The sequence below is a fragment of the Pieris napi genome, chromosome 2 (assembly GCF_905475465.1).
Source record: "Pieris napi chromosome 2, ilPieNapi1.2, whole genome shotgun sequence".
In the NCBI taxonomy this organism is placed as follows: Eukaryota; Metazoa; Arthropoda; class Insecta; order Lepidoptera; family Pieridae; genus Pieris; species Pieris napi.
Window position 1 is genome coordinate 9811920 of NC_062235.1, and position 23352 is coordinate 9835271.

A 23352-nucleotide genomic window follows, 5' to 3' on the forward strand; every position below is an offset into this window, starting at 1 on the left:
AGCGATTACATACTATAAGTTCAAATATAAGTTCAAAATAATAGTGATTTATATTACACCAAAGTCACCAAACTTCAATCACTCAACCCAACTGTGTTTTTGTATATAAATGTGGATTTTTATAATACAACACATTTTTAAGCATATTTAAACTTGATAGTAGTTCATAAAACAACTCAGTTCAAATAATCTCATTAATACATTCGTTTTGAAATGGTTACGGATATTATGTTATGGAATTGATCGATCAATGGAAAATTATATTTTTACACGAGTTATGTAACCTAACATTAATTAAGTTACATATATACAATATAAATATATATTAGTTAACATTTAGAAGGGAAAACCAAATTTTAGCAATCATCGCACACTTGAAGCCAAAATGAGCCCTTTAGTTTTTGAAATTGTAATATAACATTCTCGTTTCCGATAATCTCCAATAGGTAGACTACACTTATTATATTCTTCATAGGTAGTTGAAGTGTAACTTAGATTTAAGAACCCTGAAACAAGTCAAGTTAGATTTTTTGTTAATCCAGCGTCGCACCCCACTACCCCTCATTTTATGTTAGTTATAAGATCATATTTTAAACGTTTAAAGCCAGTTGACAACTAGCTCCAAACAAAGAGTATCATTTAACATACATTAGAACACAACCCCAACAATCGCCACAGAACTCAACTCACGTTCAGAATAAAAGATATTGTTCAAATACGCCATCCAATTTAGAAGCAATTATCACAAAAATCAGAATCGATTAATTTCTAAAGAACTTTCAATCACCTCGCTGAAAGGCGAAGGATCTACGGGCGTAGAGCTCTCGTAGCATAGCTCGTAGCCTCAGTTGATAACGTAGTGCTTCGACGAACACACGCGGGCCGCCACGGACTATAAACTTTTGAAGTTCGCTTTTTCGTTTGAATGAGAACTCTTTAATAGAAAGTTTTAATGTTTAAATTTAATTAAATATTCTCCTTTAAATATTTCTAAGGAACTCTTAATAACGAAAACTCCTATTACAAGTTCATTAATTCTCTTGTTGTGTGAATATTAAGATGGGGCGCATAATTCAAACAGTGGAAATAAAACTGGTAAGTCTAATTTAAAAATAGTTATACAACATAAAAAATTACACAATTAAATCACCAATTTTTATGAATCTTGTAGATCATACACATACTTTGTTCTTATAATGGCGGTTTCTTGTATACTTAAAAATAACCATTTCATATGACTTTTTTTCCAAACGTTTGGAAATTTGGATTTTGATTTGTTTGTAATCTTAATATATTAATTATGTTATTTTAATCTAGTTGTAATTTTTAGTTGTCGTTATTATCATAATGAGAATATTTTAAAATAAAACGTTTTTTTTAAATTTAGTACTTTTTCATGCTACACCGTTAACATAAAATTTTCAATCGTTTAAAAATTAAATTAATTTAATTGAAAACATTATTTTCATTAAGAGAATATTTTCATTTTCTTAATAAACACTGAAACGAGTGGCACAGCTGCAGGAAATTGCACATCGCTTCATTGTCCTCATGATAGATAATAGAAATTTATTGATTGTGCTACCAATAATTAAAGAATAAGAATAATTAAATAAACTATATTACAATGGTCTATTTTTCCATTGACCATTGCAGTTGTATGAAACCATGAAAAAATTCATAAACTAGCTAGAATTGCTAACACACAATCGGTAACAAAGGATTATTGAAAGTGCCACTGTGTTCCTAAATATTTGATACATGCAGTCTTTTGAGGGTTTACACATTGCTAAGTAATTTCAGACGCAGAACACAACTTTTTTTGTACAAGTAATGCCTCATGATAATGGCCATGTCTTTCTGCGTCAATTATTTTCACAATCTTTTTTGGTAAATCTATAGACTAATAGATAAAATTATTAAAAAAAATAATAAGTACAGTTTAAAGCCAGTTAAATTTCATTATTATATAATAAAATTATTACACAAAATTTAACAACCAAGTATATATTAATTAAATATAACATTTTTTCATTAAACTGTTTTTATTAGGATGCTTAAAATAATTAAAAACATTGTGCACCATTTTACGAGATTGCCCTGGTAATGTTTAAAAAAAAGATCAACATGTACAGTAAAGATCAACATTTTAGTTTGACATCACGTCTCGCGCTTATTCACAGACACTACACAAGCACAAAGTGTAAATGTGTTGAAGCCGCCAGCTTTAGATAACATACCTATAGCAGCAATGTTACTTTTCACTGAACTGACAAGCAATTCTTAACACGAAGAAATTCCTTTGATCTGACAAAACTTACGAAAAATGCTTTCATTCCCGATTGTCTTTTAAATAAAATATTTCACAGATTTGCTCTGTACTCTCTAAAATTGTGAGACCGTCTTTGCTTAAATTTATAATTCGTTGTTGATGATATCATTTCTTAACGTTTTGATATAATTTGTTTTCGTCATAGTTATCTGGTCCTAATTGAAAAACAGATTTATCATTATCTATTCTGTTGATGATTAATGAAAACTAGTTTTTTTTATGAATAAGCATGAGTATTTTTAGGTAGGATAACATTTTAGATTCCCTATTGATGCCTTTTACATTTGACAGTTCTTTACTTAAAATATATAAGATACATTAACAAAACTCAACCATCTATGAAATATTCAATATTTTTAAAAGAAATATAATATTTTTAGAACATAATAAACGCCATACAACAAGTCAAGTTGATAAAGACTCCTAACACAGTGAAATGAAATGAGACTTTAGGGAACTTTTTAGATAACGATCTGCGATTGTGATTTCACTGGTAAATGTCTCATTAAAAATGAATCGCTCTATTAAGAAATTCGCAGAATCTTCATGGACTTTATGTCAAACCAGCATTCGAAGAAGATTTGTTTTTTTGTATAAAAATATGAATTGCTAGTACTGATGGTTGACAATGTTTTTGGTTAGTAATAAAAAATATAATTTCTATTAACGGTCTACGCTTCCATACATACTGAAAATATAAAACTGCTTCTCTTGTGTATGAAAATTACATATAACAGATGGAAGTAATATTTTTTTTACAATTACCACCAGATTTTTTTTAATTTTAACCTTTACTCACCTGAAGAGACGGTGTTACATGTTCTGACCGTCTGTCCAATGTACGTATACGACAGATATAACACTGAAGAAGCTATGGGCATAAAAGTAACAAAAACGAATTTAAAGGAAATAATGTTCAACATTAGGGTAAGAGGCATCTTTTTGGAATTTGCTGAAAAGGCCATACTAAATGTTGTTAGAAGAAATAGTTGTTGTGTTTAATCATCCGGGTTACCAATCCGGGTTTACGTAAGTTATTTAATACCTCCGACGACTACGTAGTTGGGGAATTATCTAGAAAATATTTAAAAAAAAAATCCTTTACTCATAAAGCATTTATTTTATTAAAAAAATAAAACAAAATTATACTTCTAAAATAATACAGCTTTCCTGGCCTCAGCCACTAACATAATTTATTTGCTTTAGTCATAATGAATAGTAATACATCATTGTACAAATTCGCACCGTATATCATAGTATAATTTTCAATGAAACAAAGCTCCTATTGTTAATATGAAAATTTAAAATAACATTAAACATAAAAACGATAGCATTCCTTTTTCAATATTATCGGATAAAATTAGGCTTTAATAGCAATATAGCCTTTAAGCGACTTTGATACCTGAACCTAAAATATGTTTAAAAGACTATTTTTAATTGGCCTTATATTTTTATGGCCGGTGAAATTGTTCAGCGTGTACAAAACTTTTAGAATGTTTGTTAATTAAAAATTGCATAATTTGAGCAAACTTATACGGAGTTACATGCGAAACAAAAAACGCATGCGACCTTTCCAAGAACTAATCCATAACATTGCGCGAGTTAATACAAGTTTAAAAACAAGGTACACTGGTTAATACTAATTATAACAATTATAACGAACTTTACACACGTTCGTATAAAGAATTTTAAACAAAAATATTGATTTCGTTCATTTTACTTATAAATGTTTAAATTCCACAAATAATACGCACAACATATTTTGTATCGCTGCTTCAAATATACAACTTTATTCAATATTCACGTGGCAAGGACACAGATATATTAGAAATTGTGTACAATAGGCCTCGTCCTTAACAGAAATATTACTTGGATCTTATTAAAAACACTTTGGAATAAAAATATTCTTCAATGATTAAGTTATTTAGAAAAACATCATAATTCTAATGAATAAGTGATATTTTATTTTGTAATTGCAAATGACGCCAAATATTATTGCCAACCAATTAGCATGGTCGTTATTAACTATAAAGAATCGGTAATTTAATTATTTTAATTTTTTTAAATAGCTATCTATAACTAGAATCGATACAGTAAAGATTAAAACGTGTCTGCTAGTCTAGGTTATCTAAAGTTTTTCCGCGCATTTTTATTCTCATCAACTTTAACGCCCCGAAAGGAGATATAGGATCATTGTGCTTTTGAGTTGATCTCTTGCTTGTTTTAGTCCAATATCCCTACCCGAGTCTTAATGTGGCTTATAACTTTGCTATGAAGTTAATCTAATCTATGTACCTATGCATACTCCTTTCATGTAAAATACTGATCTATACAAAGTTTAATATCCTTAAATTTTATGAGCGTCTTTATGAGCATCATAAAGTCAAATACAATTACCAAATGAGTTTGAATTTTAAGTGTATCATGAAGGTTTTATGTAAACTGTCTGAAATATAAGGATTATTTTTAAAGAGTTTGAACTGCCAAAATACACGAAATTCACGCGGGCCATGCTGATGGAGAAAGCTTAAATACGTAAAGTATCAAACTTTCTAAGTAAACTATAATATTTTCCTACACCTATATAAGAGGATTAATTTGTCTTAAGCGTGTGTTGAAAGCCGGCGATTATATCATTACGTTGTTAATAGAAATCGATACATAGAATATGGTGTTATGTTAGTAAGCAAATATGCCTTGTTATTTCTATCCGGTTTAACCGATACATTTCTATGTAACAGCTACTTAATTTGTATTAAAGTGATTACACGATTTCATTACAACCCTTAGGAGTTCAACGCTGACTGAATTTTAATGAAATATTATCAAAAAACCAGCATGTCTAATACCCAAAATAATATTACCCAATAATCATAAAAACATAATGGTTTACTTGTACGAAACATAATTTATCAATGAAACCTTGTACAAAATCACAAGGCCAAAACCCATTCATTATTTGATGATGAAGCTTTGAATCATTAAGTATTCCATCAAATTTCATCAAGGATGCTTCAAATTTTAAGCTATATTTAGTTAATGAAATATAACAAGCTATTAGCTTTTGTAGTGGGATCTCGCATTACTCAGTAAGTGGCTTAGGAAGTGTCTTCACCCTTATATAAGCCTTTGAAATTATGCATAATGTTGGGACGGGCGCGTTTGAAATTATTGAAATAAGTATAAAACGGTTCTTGTAACCTCGAAGAACAATATGTAACTTTAATTTATTGAATGCGTGCAGTCCATATATATTTTAGGATAAAGTAAAGATGTCTATAAAACGGGGCGAAAAGACCTTTGGTGCCCTTGGGCACTGAAACATTACGAGCGAATTCCGCCTTCGTATAACTGTGGTTAGTGCTAGAAGTAAGTAAATATATATATATATATATATATGTGATATGATTAAATACCATTTAAAAACTTTTTGAAAAAAAATAACATTGGAGTTTTTTAAATCTATGAACTGCAAATGGCACCTGAAGTATTATTATATAATATATATATAAAATATATTCCTACCCTCCAACTGTTGCCTATTATGAGTTGTTATTAATATGTATTAAAAAAATTGTATATTCAAGTTAAAATGTCATTTTATTTGAATTTTTATATATCAATAAAGTATGCAAGTTGATCTGGGATTACAGATCCATACAGATTCCATTGGGAATTATTCGTACGTATCAAACACGTAACATATGCAATGTTGGATATACATTAAGATAATTAATAGCTTACAACTTACATTTTAGTGTAAATAGTTCAGTGAATGGCTTTTTATGTGTCCTGGCTTCAGTTTTAGACATTATTATTTTTAATAATAATAATAATAATAATGTCTGTGTTTTGTCTTACATGTAAATTTTGGGGTCTAAGACATTTCGGTGTGCGAGTGAAATGTGTGCGAATGAACAAACCTAGATAAAAAAAATGTTGTTATATCCGGCTTTGTATCACAATCAAGGTCACAATCATAATCATATTCCATATATCTATGAATTACATATGTTATTATTTGAATCCGGTCCAGAAAAATGTTAGGCCGCCAGAGTTTTATATGTTTTTTAGGTTCAAATCTACAAATCAGTCTTCTTGGGACAACAATATATTTTGTGTTGCCCAGGGAAGGAACGTCATTATCCTTTTACAGCCTTTAGGGATGAATTTCGGATTATTTTTATTTTATTATAATATATTTTTCATTTTTACAGCAACTTATAGCTTTATTTGTCCTGCTTGCGGGTTTTATAACCCATATTCTATATTTTTATTGTATTATTCTACTCTTTGTGCTTAACAATCGCAATATGATATTAATATGTGGGAATGTAACGACTACTACTACATAAAATCTAAAGTAAAATATTAGTTTTGTTATTGTTTCTTTAAACGTTCTTGCAAGGCGGCCTGGCGTCGAAAGCGAGAATGCTTTGGCCCGCCTTTCACTGCGAGCGGAACGGACCTATTACGGACTCCGCTATACTCGTTACGATGATTTTCATACATGTGCTTCCACCAAAACGGAGACGAGCGCAGCGGAGAGAGCGAGTTGAAAGAGTCACAAATGAGGTTAGCGATTTGACCGAGTTTCCCACGGAAATGAATATTTTGCTTATGTTTTGCTCATAAACTTCAAAACATACATATCGTATGATTCGTATGTCATTCGTGAAACCATTTTATGGTAGTAATATAATACGAGTTTATCCCGTGAAGCATGAACATTTTATGGAACATTTCACATAACCCATAAGGTTTTCGTTTAGGTATCGATGACTTTATGAGAGTTCTTTTAGAATGTAGAGAGATTTAACTATTTATTGTATTTGGATTTTTTAAGGATTTCACTTCTAAAAGGCAAGATATCGATATAACCTACTATTTTAGCAAAATTTAACCGCATGAAGAGCTAACAAAGTCACTAAACCCTTCATAGATTTTCCCACAAACTTGCGACATTTGACCTTGTGCTGGACCTAAAATTTATATTGCCCATTATGAGGCTTAACTTAAAGATCTCTGGTTAACACACTAGATAAGATACTTACACAGCGAAAGTCATTATATAGAACTTTCTTCTTCAAACGAAGTACAACGAATACGTTTTGATACATCACAAAGAAATATTAGGCTAAACATAAATATGTTTTACGTTTGAATTGCCATCATAGACAGCTGTAACAATATTTACAACTCACTGTTGCGGCATAATAATCATATCTGCTTGAAATATAGGAGGATAATCACAAAGCAAAATAACCAAGCTTTTGTAGGACGTAATGAATTAGGATAAGATATGTTGTCCATTTCAAAGCGTACGAAATTATTATACGTACGATTAACCAAGCGTGTATAATTTAGATGAAGTGGTCAGGTAATAACAGAGAATTCGTTTGAATTGTTTGAATTTAATCCAAAGATACGGGTCGAATTCGGATTTGGGTTTTGCATTGTTGGGTATTTCTGGTGGTTATTTATAACTGATTAGAAATTACTGTACATATTAGATTAACGAAAATATTTGTTTTAGGTTATACGACTAGTATATCCTCTATGGCTTAGTGAATATCGTATTTGGGTTCAGTTTCTGGCAAAAACACAATTGTTTACAACACAAATGTGTTGTCGTTCCAAATTATATGAAATGCAGAAATATATCCAATCCCTTGTGCAAGTATTTAAACACTAGCTTAAACTACTCTAAGACAATGCTGAATTTTACCAATTAGAAAAATAATATTTTACTCGTGTAACCCCATGTCCCTGGAATGAGGCATCATATTTTTACACCCTTCATTTGTATTGTTTTTTTATATCGAAATATATAGTATATATCAGGTATATAATATGATAGTGATGTTTTATTATATTTTAAATCGCTATTAGAAATTTTCAAAACCTTTCATGTTTCTGGAACTAACATGTATATTAAACTGCCCGCGGGGTACAATTTGCCATCGGGTGTATTATAGAAGTTTTTCTGTAATTATTCTCTTTTGTTTTCAAAAACAAACTACTCTCGAGCTGTACGTGAAGTTTTGTATCTGTTTCATAGTTTATGTAGAATCGTTTTAAAAGTGGAACGTCAACACCGCTTTGACTTTGCGGACAACACTGATATTTATATATTACTAGTAGACTCGGCCAAGCGTTGCTGTGGCTAAGATTTTTGTTGTATTACATAGTAGTAAACTATTCAAGAGAAACGGCAGGAGAACACCAATCCACCATGCTTTTTTGGTGGTTATGCCATTAAATTGTAGCTTATGTGAAACGTTGGTACTTTCAACACAGCGCCATCTGTTAGAATTGTGACTATCAAATAATAAAAGAATATTTTGCAATAAAATAATATTGCGGGTATAAATTGAGATGTAAGCTATCCTATCTTTTAAGTTGGATCAAACTACACACGGTATGCAAATTTGATTGATATCGGTTCGGTAGTTTAGGAGTCCATCGCGGACAAACAACGTGACACGTAATTTATATATATTAAGATTGTGTATTTTACTTTACTTACGTGAGTTTTAAAATTTCCAATAAACTTTATATTATCTAATAGTAGGTAGTAGTAGGTATTTTAAATTCGAAAAGTCGAGTTTAATAACAAAATAAATTAGCCTTGTCCGTTAAAGAATCCAAAGGTGGTACTTTCATAAAGCAATGAAAATATTGTATAATTGGTACAATTCAACTTCTAAGCTTTCATCATTAAGAGTAGAAAATATGAATAAAAAAGAAATAGTACTAGGTAAGAATGTCAAGGTAGCGCAATGTGAGAAAACTCTTTGACACCAAAGTTCCTGTTTTGTAGATCCTAAACCTTTTGGACTTTAGCTAATTAAACCATTCACCATTTCTCAAAAAGCTGTTTTTTATGAAGCAATTTTTTCTGTCTTATTATTATTAAGGTAATTAGGTACATACTACAAATGTCTTTTAGTAATAACTGTTAAAGAAAGATGTATAATAAAAAGATTAGGCTGAAAACTGACTGGCAAAGTTTAGCATTTCTGATAAATGTATATATGTTCTGTTTATTCAATTCGTTTTACTTTTTATATAAATATTTGCAGTAATAAAATAGCTAAAGAAATTGTTAGCGCAAATTATGCACTTTCAATAGATAGGGGTAATGAGTTTGACAGCACGTTGTGATGTTTAAAAAGTCTTCGTGTGTGTTTTTTAGACTTTGTCGTAATTATCTATATATATAAAAATGAAACCCGTTTTCCGTTGTCACGACATAATATGAAAACGGCTTGACCGATTTGTCTGATTTTTTTAAAATAATATTCCTTGAAGTACGAGGATGGTTCTTACGGAGAGAAAATTTAAAAAAAATTGAGTGAAAAAGTCTAAAAACATCACTTTTCAATATTCCCATACAAAATATTCGTAATAATATTTAAAGGCAATTTGAACTTTAATACCATATAAAGTTCAAGTGTTAGTGGAGGGGTTCCGGGAAGGTAAATTTTTATTTTTTGACATAATGTATTTGTTGTCTTATAAACTTTCTTTTTTTTATCTTACTAGCTAGACCGGTGTCCCAAATAGCAGAATAAGTATTTAAAAAAATAAAGAATCGACTGTTAGGCGGTACGATGTTCGCCAGGCCAGCTAGTAACTTATAAATATACATAATAATAGACATAATTTAAAAACAACATTCGAATAATAACAGAATTTATGTTACACTTAATGTAAGAGAATAATAATAAATATTTATTTATTTAATTTTTCAAATGTAAACTGAACTTTATTGACTATAATGACTCCTTTTCCAGTCTTTGATTATTTAATTGTAATTAATTACTTGCATGCAATCAAACTATTTTTTATAATGCCACAGAAGTATAACTTCTTACGCGCGTACATAAGTACACGCACCCTTTTTTTAAGTTCGAAGTACTAAAAGTAAACTACTACTAATACAGCAGAAATTGGGCTATACAATTTTATGGATAAAAAATATACGATAAAGTCATCCGTCTCGCGTGATAAAACTAGCCGCATAAAGATAGATTGACGATTTAGGGACGACCCAAGCGAAAATAGTAGGGGAAGGAATGTATTGTAAGAAAATTATGTACCCTTGGCTTCCCCGAGTCTTAATTTGTTCGCGAACCACAAGTCGATAAACCATTTCCTCGCTCTCTTATTTACACAGAACCAATCAGTTTGTGAATTCATTCAGAAAATGGCACCCAAATATTTTTTGCGCTAGACAAATAAAAGGCGTTACCGCTAAAGTAGGAAATTCGTCACTGTACACAGTTCTTTATATTCGTCTTATAAAAAGAAAGATAATGTATATTTACAAAGCCACCATACCTGCCTATCAATTTATACATTACATTTTAATATTCTTTACTTTTATGTATAATTTTAATCTATCTATATAAGCCGTCTTAGTTAGTGTATAATAAAAACTAAGTCTTGGAAAATACCATTACAAACTAAATTAAATATAACAATATGTTACCTACGATTTAATTTGTTGATTATGTCAACATATAACCGTCGAAAATATATATCTAATTTAATTACTTTGATACGGATTAAAACTGTATCCGACGAAATAGCTTTTCCATTAGGAATATGTATTTTTTGTAAATATTACACAGGAATAATTTTACTTTCAAAGGGTTTGATGACATTTTCTAAGTTCATAGCTTGTTTTAGCCAACCTACTCGTAAATATGAATACATTTTTGTCACGTACCTCCAGTTATAAAAGTTGCCTTTGTTGCTTGCTTATCAATTTCTATAGACAATAGAATCATCGTATATGTTGTGAGCACTTAATAATATATAGATTCAGACACTCCCTTTCCTCGTAGCTCTACATATCTACTAGTTGGTAGAGTGCTACGTGGCTACGCCGCTACGTCTTTGCGACGAAGCTACGTACAATGTTAATTAGCTTTCTCCTGTAATTGTGCTCGTTTTACGCTTCACGATCGTAATATCGTGAGGCATCAGGCGTGTAATAGCGGGCGTCATCAGAGCGCTCAGTATAATCAGTGCGGGTTAAATTTAGGTATGAATAACGTATGAAGTGGATTTATTTAATAGGTCAAATAAAAATATTATGAAAGTTTATGAAAAATCTCCTAAATTGAATATTTATTTTAACGGTAAAAAATCTGATGTTTTAGATTATCTATGTTATAGACATGAAATAATATACAGAAACGTGCTAAAATCTACGCAAGTGTGCAGAAAGATGTCGGTTTCGTCACGATAATTATGTCTGTAGTTACAATTCATGCTGATTTATGTTTGTAGGATAGCTGGTGATTTATTAATTGTTATTTTTTTAAAGTAATTTACGTGAAAATGCTTGCGAATATTAACTCACCGCTAGTAGGAGTATTAATTTCTCCGTGAAATTTTCATATTCAATAAATAATCAATACTTATTTTCAAAGTCTGTATTACCTTATTCAATAGCTATGAGGCTTCATGCATTCGTGTGATTCATAAACATATTATCTACGTACTCTTTACAAAATTTATGGTGACAACACATTCTTGAACCATACGAGACTAACCATCAGATTTAAAAGCCGGAAGTTAACGATAAAAATAACTGTCGTACGTCAAATCTTATATACTTAGCGTTAAATCTTATCAGTTTTGAAATCATTTTAAGTATTTATTTTAATGTTATATATCTAACGAAAACAATTGCAGTCTTGTTGGATATTAGGCCTACAACGCACTAGCGGCTGGCCGTGATGCGGTGTGCCGCTGCGGCAGGCCGCAGTATATACGGTCTGCCGTAGCGGCATGCCGTATTCCGGCTAACCGTCCCTATTGCGGTCCTATTGCGGTCTGCCGCAATCGTCACTCGTCAGTGCTTCTTGAAATATAACAAATTCAAATTTAATGACGTAGAATAAGTGATACATGTATCTTATGTTCCATAATAAACATATTTTATTTTTTTCTCTTTTAAAATAGGTTTACAATATTTTGTTTACATTTGTTAAATAGTTATATGTGACGACGTAGGTAGGACGGCTAACCGCGCCGAGTGCGTGGAGGGGACGCGGCGCGCCGCATCATTCAACCGGTGCGGCTCGCCGCAGCTCCAGATCAACCGGAGCGGTTGACGGTTGACCGCAAGTCAGTGCGTTGTTATCGTGCGGTTTCATGTAATAATCGATGTGCGGCCAGCCGCAGCGGCACACCGCATTGCGGCCAGCCGCTAGTGCGTTGTAGGTCTTAGGGTCAAGAGTCTCGTCGAGTTATTAATTGTTTACTGGCGCTGTTAAAGTTCTGTGTAGATTCAAATACTAGCTAGATTAGTCAATATTACGTTTTGTGGTTAACTTAAGCTTCTCATAACAGTTTATACAAGAATTTAAAGTTCCATAGTTTGATAAATACTTGATTTATGCGGTCTTCTTCAAGTATTCTTAATTTAACTTCATTGTGTTTATATAATATATTGATTTTTGCCTATATCACGTTGTTTTTAAATCTGTTGTGTAAATAGAGTAATGCAAAGAAAATAAAATAAAACGGGAGAATGAAATGAATAGTGATTTTCAAAAAACAAATGCACGAGTAAATAGCAGGATACAAACATATATTATGAGAAAAGCTTATTTAATATTATTTATTAATGAAGTTCTGCTAAAATATACTATTTTCACCCTTTATTTCCGTAAACTATACATTTCTAACTTTATACAAAGAGCAGGCAAATAAAATAGATTTTAGGGACATATAACAATAACAAAACCTGTTTCCGTAAGTAAATAGCGGAAATATATAATATACTGAATTTAATTAGAAGTAAGTTTTCTACTGGGAACTATTGTGACGAAAATTATGTATGGAAAAGGTTCCAACAATAAAATTGATTACAATTAAATACAGGGAAATTTATTTGAATTTTTATTAAAGTAATTACATATACAATAATAAGTTTGCTATTTTATGTCCGTGCTATGAACGTTGACATTATTTTTCTAAACAATAGCTATATCAGAGAGTTATGAATAATAATTGGTTTATACGATTATTTTATTTGAACAACCGCTGTGTTTAATTCTAATGCACAGATGTTATTTATCTAATGTTTAATTTAATTTTCCTTTTTTTTCTGATTATACTGAAGAAATAATAGATAAATTCAAGTGCAACATTATCTCAACTGTAGCTTCTTTTATTTAGCGTTTATCCATATACAATAATTATGGCTCATGAAGCCAAAAATAGACTGGTGTCAAGCCAAAAATAGGCAAATATTAAAAATAGCGTTGCTGTTATTTTGACTCATTGAGACATCGTTGTATTTTATAGGCTGCTCGAGAGGTTAATGACTCGTCTATCACATATGCGCATTAATTTGAATTGAAAAGCTGTCAATAACTTTGAATAATCGATACATTATATCCTATCAGACTTTATTGAGTGTGCCGTGCCATAAACGTTTTAGTATATTCATTAGTGTCGACGCAACAATCACAAGTTGAACATTGAAAACTATAATATTATGACGTATAATAATAATTTATATTTGAATTTCATTGTCAAATATTGACTAAAACAGGATTCATTAATTTTCAATAACTATTGTCCTGGCATTGACGTAAACCCCGAACAATACATGATTTATTATACAAATATAAAGGCAATCGTTTCTTGCGGCAACCAATTTAATCCTAAATGCCCAAGTGATTTCATTAATTTATGTACAACATTTTTTGCCTCGGCACAGTTTGTTATTTATTATTATATAAATTGTGTACGCATAACACAATGGTAAATGTTTTTTAAGTGTCATATTTTGCTTTAAACAGCCGTCACGACTGGATGCGACTAACCCGTTCTGGGGGGTCTAGCCGTATTACTACCGAAAATTAACTGGCCGTTGACTACCGAAAAGTGTGAGCGTTAATGTGTGTCTTTTCGTAGCACGTGGGGTCGCTTATTGTATCCCGACTCACGCCTTATGGGCCTAGGGTACCGATTGTCATTTTCATACAAAAAAATGAAAAGATAATGCTAGACCAGCTTTCTTTACATTTTAATAAAAATAAACTCTTACATAATAAACAGTATGGTTTCACTAAGGGTCGCTCCACAATCGATGCCGGTGTGAAGTTGATTTCGGACATATTTAACGCCTGGGAAGAATCATATGATGGAGTCGGCGTCTTTTGTGACCTGTCAAAGGCCTTTGACTGTGTTCATCCTGATATACTCGTTGGAAAGCTTCAACACTATGGCGTTGATGGCAAAGCTTCCAGCCTGATGAATTCATATTTAAAGGGAAGGATCCAAAGAGTTCATGTCAATGGAGTCACCTCTCCGGGTTCGCAGGTATCAATGGGCGTCCCCCAAGGATCGATTCTCGGGCCTTTCTTATTTCTGATTTACATAAATGACCTCCCATTCTTTGTCAACGAAGTTCATGAGATGGTATTGTTTGCTGATGACACTTCACTTCTATTTAAAGTGAATAGGAATAACGTATTATTGGACGATGTAAACAATTCTATCTCTCGTATAGTTAACTGGTTTAATGTAAATAACTTATTGCTTAATGAGAATAAAACAAAATGTATTAGATTTACAACTACTAGCGTAAAGCGAGATATTGGTAACCTGAAAATTAAGGACAGTGAACTAAACTTTGTTGACAAAACTGTTTTTCTAGGCATAACAATAGATAGTAAACTCCAATGGGGCCCACACATAGAGACTCTTTCGAATAGGCTGAGCTCTGCAGCATATGCAGTAAAGAAAATCCGACAGTTTACTGATAAGGACACGGCTAAAATTGTGTATCATAGCTACTTTCACAGCGTTATGTCGTACGGTATTTTACTGTGGGGTGCTGCTGCAGAGGTTCAATCCATATTTGGCCTGCAGAAGCGGGCTGTTCGTGGTATTTGTTGTGTTTCTCCGAGGGAGTCCGTACGGGATAAGTTTAAGGAATTAAATATTATGACACTATCTGGTCAATATATTCTTGAAGCCTTGTTGTATGTCCAAAAAAATATAAACGATTTTAAAACAAATGGTGACTTTCACCAGTATAATACGGGAAATAGAACTAATTTGAGTGTACGACCAACCAGGCTCCAAAAGATAAACCACTCCTTATATGGAAATTGTATTCGTTTTTACAACAAACTCCCAAGCGCAATTAGAGAATTATCACTAAATAAATTCAAAGTCCTCGTTAAACGAAAATTAATCAACAAAGCTTTTTATAAATTTGAGGACTACTTAAATGATCCTAATCCTTGGGATTGAATTGCTCCAGTTCAAACAATTTGTATGACAATACTTGGCGATTAAAAAGAGTGGCGGAAAGTTTCTTGCCAGTTCTTCTTACCCGCTCTACGCCCTTGACTTGCGAACTGGTAGTAAATGTAAATTTACGATTAATTTAACTTGACTATTCAAAAGTGTACTTGGTTTCCTACTTGAATAAAGATATTTTGAGTTTGAGTTGTGCATACCCACTAACGCCCCACGGCGCCACCAGCAATCGCCCAGGGCAGTACACGGTAACAGCGTAGCCATGTTCGCATCCAGCCACGCGATCAGCCATTAATATCACGGTCCTCTACGGCTACGAATGATGTGGAATGGACCTTGGCACAGCAAGGGCCTTTCACATCGGCCAATTCTCCCTGTTTTATAAAGCTGGGGAAGGCCGGGTACAATGCTTGCAGGGATGCATCAGCATCCCTTCTTTTGGACGCATGAACCCCTGTTCCCCCGCTGGAGCGACTGGGAGGGAACAGGGGTTCATGATCAAGCCCTCTTGCTAGTCTAACGAGCGTACATTTTTTTTTTTTCCTTTTTTAAATTGTACTATTATTATCGACGTAAGTATTATTGTATAGTTCTATCGTATGGTATGGTATGGTTGGTGGGCTCAGTTTCCGCACTTAGACTCGTACTCGGTCCGTTGTGCGTAATGTGCTGGCTAATTAATCCAGCCTAGCTCCTTCTAGAAGCATAGAAGTCTCCTGGGCACTTCGCAGGCTTCACAAAGCGACCTCATCACAATTTGTAGGGCTTTCTCCATTGCTGCAGTTGGTGTTGTTTTAATGCAACCGCTAGCAGCGGACAAGGCAAGCCTCTGGAAACGTCCAAGTTTCGTGATTGCCGGTCGCCACCAAACCAGGGCTCTATAGGCTAGCATTGGCCTGATTACGGTGGTGTATAGTCATAAAGTTATCTTAGCCGATAAACCCCATTTCAAAAGGCAAAAGGCGATCGTTGCTTTGCTTAGTTTATGTTCTAGGTGTTTCTTCAACATCAGTTTACTGTCCAAAATCACACCTAAGTACTTGATTTCTTCCTTGAGGTTTAGTTCAGTGTTGAAAAGTTTTGGAAGTCTGTACGGTCCAAGAACTCTTCGGTTTGTAAGAAGGATTAGTTCTGTATTTGATGGGTTGACTCACTCTGAAAGACCTTCTCATGAGATTACCTAAGGATACTGGGAAAGTAGGCATGTGTAGGGATTTCTAGCGTTAAGTTCTGTAATGAGCTCGTTAGTAGTTCTATCGTATAAGCAGTTACTGTTAGTATACAATAATAATGTAGGAAATTAATAATAAAATTATACACTGCAAAAAATATATTCGCATTGTAGATTCTCGTGAAATATCGTGTCTAAGATTCTATCTACGATGTTTCTGAGATTAATTTCGGATTAGTGACATTGAATCAACATTTGCTCTTAATTACGCAATCTAGACATCAATCTTAGCTTAGATGTAGACAATAAACGTCCTTTATGACCTCGATAAGATTTCTTTCTAAATAGTTTTAATATTTTTTTTCGCTTTGGCTTTTTATACACAAAGTTAGGGTCTATATAGATTATAGACATAATTTTTTTATCGGTTAACTTATTATTAAATATGTTTATCTGACTTATAACAAGTTATTACTTACATAAACGGTATAAAACCTTTATTAAAAGTTAATAGTGGAAGGGAAGAACGAAAGTATCCGTTGAAAAAAAAACATGACGATTAAAAAGAGTGGCGGAGAGTTTATTGCCAGTTCTTCTCTTCCGTTCTACGCCCTTGATTTGAGACCTGGCACTAAATGTAAAATTAGAAGCATTAATATGTATTTCTTTACTGACGAGTCATAAGTGTACAATATTATACAATATAATACAATAAAACCTATATGATTAAATTATTTTTGAATTTGAAATGTTTTAGAAACATATTCTAAAACCAATTGTTTATAACTTACGAGAGAAGCATGAGAAATTGAAACGTCTATTCAATTCCACTTAACTCACTTTGGTATTCTGCCAATTCAAATTGCGAACGGTGAACAATGACGGCACTTGTACTTATAACTAAATAATTCGCTAAATCGATTAATTAGACATAGACATAGACATAACATTTATTACAAACAAAAACACACACACATAAACACACAAAATAACAATACTTAAAGAAAACATAAAATAAAATAAGACATCACAAACAATAAAAATTAGAAATTAAAATTAAGAAATTTTCTTTTGCCATTCGGTTCGCTTCTAGTGTGCAATGTGTGTGTACTGTGGTTGTAATTGGCCCTGGCTCAGCATTATGCTGAGGAGCAAGAAGTTCCACAGCGCTGGTCATTCTGCCAGAGACCACAGCAGCTAGTTTGCGCCTCTAATAAAATAAAATAAATAATTATAGTAGAAAAATAATAATAATAATATTAAAGATAAATATTAAAGAAGTGTGAGTAAATCGTGTGTGACGTTGTATAATAAATAGAATTAAATTAAAAGTTAAAAATAAGAATAGACGTAAATAAGTAGATATTTGTTTGTTTTATGGGTAGAAACTAAATTTTGTGGGACTTTTGTTGCATAAGTAGAAGTGTCTTATAAGTGCGACTAAAATTCGACTTTAATTGAAGACACTTCAACGGAGGAGGGATATTGTTCCAGCACTTGGTTCCAGCACTTAATTGGTAGATTCACGTTTGAAATATAGCTCGATTTTGTTTGACTTATAGAAACATTGTCTTTTTTAACCATTTTAGGTTATTGTTTATAATAAATCTTTTATAGCCATACTTAGTTCGAATTTTGGTTTTTAAAAGAAAATTAGGTATAGTTACTGTGAAATTTTTAGCACTATTACTCCCAGTCGCAACACATTCCTGTGTTTTGTATCCAAAATATCGTGGCGTTTTTGTTCATGATGATTCACAATCGATTTACGAGGATTATATTTCACACGGTGCTACTGTGCTCACTGTAAGATACGTTACGTTACATAATTCCTATGTTACGAGACGTGCATAATCTCGTGAAACGTGAAAAATGTACTATTTTCGAACAGAGCATTTTTGAAGTTATACTTCTATTGACGCGTTAGGGAACAATGATGAGCGTAAATTTTAACGATACGCGCACACCGTCACAAAAAACCGACACCCTGAAATTAGCAATGGTCAACAATTTAGTTCTTTCTACAAACGTAGAATAACATTTTTGAAAAGATTTTTATCTTGTTACGCCAAAGCAGTATAACTTCTAACGCGCGTACATAAGTAGGTAAACACACGTTTTTTATTTAAAATACTGTCCGCTCTTACGAATCTAATATGTACCAAACCAAGTCTATAATAAGCACTTTTAAAGATTTAAAAAGGTATTATATTATATAATTATAATTAATTGATGTGTTACAACAATGCTACACATTAAAGCAATTTAACAAATGCCAAGAACCTATAATAACTGTAAACTGAAAACTGCTTTAAAATTCACTGCAAAGCCTGCACAATTGATCACTTATCGAATTCCATTCAAAGGTCAGTGCAATAACTTTTAACTGCCATTCCATCGATCTAAAGTTCTCACTTCGTAAACAAAACTTAATGCTGGAAAGAATGCTAAAAGGAATGCAAGTATACATTGTAAAGTGATTCTGCAAGTCAATTATAAACCTGAGATTCATTTTAAAAAGCTTTTATATTTTTTAAATTATGTTGTGTTAAAGCAACTATCAATTTAACAAAAATAAAAATCATTTAACAGTGAATCTTTTATATAACCACTACTTACTATAACTGTAATTTTCTTAGTATTGCATTTAAAAGACACACTTTTGATTACGTGTGACTTTATTTAAACGTCCAAGCATCTTTTTGTTTATATTAGGTCCTTACGAGGCATGCCTTTTAAGTTTTGTCGTTTGCAGAAAAAAACACAACTAGAACCTTATAGTACTTTTTATTGTTTTTCAAAGTATTCACCACGTAGCTTAATACACTTTTCCATTCGCTTAAACCAGTTATTATAACATTAATTCCACTCTAAAGTGGAGGTGTTCAAAATGGCTGACTTGAAAGCGTCGACTGCTTCTTTTCCGGTCTGGAACCTTTGACCACGAAGACTATTCTTAATTTTTTGAAATGTAAATAAATCGTTAGGGCTTAGGTCAGGACTGTATGGAGGATGGTCAAGAATTTCTACTTTTTCCTGCTTCAAATACTGAATTGTTTGACGAGCGCTATGTGAGCTTGCGTTGTCGTGGTGCAGGGTGATGCGCCGCTTTAAGTTAGATTTTCGAAGTTTGGCGATGACTTGTGGTAAACAAACTGTGGTATACCACTCTGCGTTAACTGTTCTACGATCTTCAAGTGCAATAGACGCAACATGGCCGGTTTTTCTAACGAACGTGGCCACCATCTTCTTTGAAGTGCTTCGAGAACGAACGAGTTTAGTCGGCTTTGGCTCGTCTTGAAAGACCCAGATTGTAGATTGTTGTATGGAATCAGGATCGTAGGCATAGATCCAAGATTCGGCATCACTGATGATGTCGTAGACGTGATTTGACTCTCTTCGGTTGAACCTTTGCAGAGTTTTCTTACACCATCTGACGCGGGCCGCCTTGTGATCGTCGGAAAGCAGATGCGGTATCCAACGGCAAACTAGCTTTCTCACACCAAGTGTTTCATGCAAGATCTTCTGAATGGTTGTCCCTGAGATGCCTAATAGAGCCTCTATCTCTCGATACGTCACATGACAATCTTCGAGAATTAGTTGTCTCACAGCAATGATGTTTTCTTCAGTGAAGGCGGATTTTTGGCGTCCTTCGCTAGATTGGTCACTAACACCAGTATGTCCACGCTGGAATTCTAAATACCAGCGTTCGACAGTCCGCAGACATGGGGCTTCATCACTGAACACAGATATTAGCTCTTCAAACACTGAAGCCGTGTCAGGCCTCTTCTAAAGTTGTAGAAAATTATTGCACGAACATTTTCCTTAGAGAGATTCATTTTCGTACGTAACTTGACACATTCAAATCGACGCTGTGACTAAACAATAGCATTAATCCTAATACTTTTAACTGTTTTGAGATTCAAAATGTAAACATATTCGAATATAGTACAGGTCCAAATTCAAAGTTGCCGGGAAATATGGAAACGACAGAACTTAAAAGGCATGCCTCGTACATATGAAATTGGCGTTTTGTATGGGAGGAACAAAAAGTCGAATATTTTTAAATATAATATATTTAATTAATCAAAGTATGAACCATTGTTTTCTATGCACTTTTGCCATCTCATAGGTAGTTCATTGATCCCTTTACTAAAAAAAACAGTCGGACGGGAATCAATAAAATCTGTGAAGGCGATTTGGACTGCCCCATTAGAGTTAAATTTTTTCCCTTGCAAGAAGTTGTCCAAATTTCGAAAAAAATGGTAATCTGTTGGAGCAAGGTCCGGGGAGTAAGGAGGATGTCTTAGACATTCCAATTGAAGCTCTTCTAATTTGGTAGCCGTCTGTTGTGCAGTGTGTGGTCTAGCGTTGTCGTGAAGTAGCAGTGGCGTGGAGCGATTGACCAGCCTAGGTTGTTTAGCCGCTAGCTTTTCCATCATGGTTTGCAATTGCTGACAATAGACATCAGCCGTAATAGTCTGGCCAGATTTGAGAAAACTGCAATGAACAATACCGGCACTAGTCCACCAAACGCTTACAAGTAACTTTTTTGGGGTTAATTTTCGCTTGGGGCAGGATTTGGCTGGCTGGCCAGGATCTAACCATTGCGCTGAGCGCTTCCGATTATCGTAAAGAATCCATTTTTCATCACAGGTAATGATTCGGTTTAAAATACCTTCATTATTGTGCCGGTTCAGTAATGCAACGCAGCAGTCGACGCGCGTTTGCCAGTTTGCTTCAGTCAATTCGTGAGGTACCCATCTTTCAAGCTTTTTAATCTTCCCAATTTGCTTCAAGTGAATTAAAACAGTTTTATCACTAACACCGCAGCCTGGAGCTAACTCGGACGTGGTTTGCGAAGGATCCGCTTCCACAATAGCCTTCAATACTTCATTATCAACTTGGGTCTCAGGCCGTCCACAGGGCTTGTTCTGCAGGTCGAAATTTCCAGAACGAAAACGTTGGAACCAAAAACGAACTGTGTTTTCTTTTGCAACATGACCGCCTACACATCATTCACCCTTCAAGTCGTTTCCGCAGCACTAGTGCCACGGTGGAACTCGTACTCGTAAATAATGCGATACTTTAAGTTTTCCATTTTGTAAAATGAGTGACGCAAACAGAAAAAAACAGAAGAAAAAAACAAATGAATGACGGTCATCGAAGCACAAATACATGAGTAAATAGCTGTACAAATTTTAATTTGGAATTCTTAACCAAAGAGGAGATATTTGAGGTCAAAGAGGCCAAAACGTAAAACGCCAATTTCATATGTAAGGACCTAATATTATAAATTGTACAATATTACTTTCAAATAGAAATAAATCGTAATCGTCATTTAAATATGCGCATGCAAAGACTACCAGTATAAACTAAAATTATTGAAATAATTTTGGTCATGACTCATTAAATTTATCTTACGGCAACTCAGACGAAATTTAAGCCATGGTTAACAGTCCTTGAAGGTTGTATACGGCAATAAAAGACTTTTTAACAATTATTGTATCTGCGGTATACTTACTTAAATGAACAGTGTTGGGCTAGTGGCTTCAGCGTGCGACTCTCATCCCTGAGTTCATAGGTTCGATACCCGGCTGTTGCACCAAAGGACTTTCTTTCTATTTGCGCATTTAACATTCGCTCGAACGGTGAAGGAAAACATCGTGAGGAAACCGACATGTCTAGACCCAAAAAGTCGACGGCGTGTGTAAGGCACAGGAGGCTGATCACATACTACTATTAGATTGAAAAATGATCATGAGACAAATCTGAGGCCCAGACCTAAAGAGGTTGTAGCGCCACTGATTGTTATTATTATACTTACTTAAACCATTTCTGTGAGCGGTTTAAAACTATTCGATACTAGTGATTCGAAACTCTTCCAACGCAGAACCAGTTGTCAGGTGACAAAGTATCGCGTCGCAGCAGCGCTTTAATTAATGGTACAGATTTATTCTAGCGCAATTAAATACACAAACGACTGTGACAGACGGAGCAAAGAAAAAATGTGTAATTTGCTGAGCTGTGATAACTCAAGTAAACACAACCTGATGAACGTTGAGTGATAAATTTCGTTTGCTTTAATGATAAAAGAAAATTGTTTATTATTATGAGTACTTTAATTGGTTTTGGGTTACATTCGATATGGTATTTTCCGATTTTTTACAGGGCTGTTGTGTTTTTGCTACGAATATGGAAGGTTTCTCTCTGTTTTTCCTAACCACTTAAATTTGTAGCTTCAAAAGGTTACTTTTTAAATTTTGGTTACTACTACCTTTATTATTATTTAATACTTTAAGTTAAATTTGCAATTACATTGTGCGTTTGTCGATTCGCGGGTCTCATGACTGACTGAAGATTTGAGTCGGTAGATTATATTATGATATATTTGATTATTATTAGTAATGGAATCCCACGAGCCTCTGAAGACGGCAGAGTGGTTTTAGTGGGCATTTCTCACCGGGACCTTTGAGAGGGTTTATGTAGGTTGATTTAAATGCATGGTCATCCATTTTACGCATGCATAAAAGCCATTTCTTATTTT

At 33.3% G+C, this 23352-nt stretch overlaps 1 protein-coding gene and 1 pseudogene across 1 annotated transcript in view; one reads left to right on the top strand and one right to left on the bottom strand.

Moving 5' to 3' along the window:
• Window positions 1-877: 877 nt before the first annotated feature.
• LOC125062418 (octopamine receptor) overlaps window positions 878-23352 on the top strand; it is a 39179-nt gene continuing 16704 nt past the window's right edge. Inside the window, exon 1 of the mRNA XM_047668339.1 lies at window positions 878-1095. The gene's annotated coding sequence lies outside the window, so the exon portion shown is untranslated. The remainder of the gene's footprint in view (window positions 1096-23352) is intronic.
• Window positions 19665-21936, bottom strand: LOC125057710 (annotated as a pseudogene).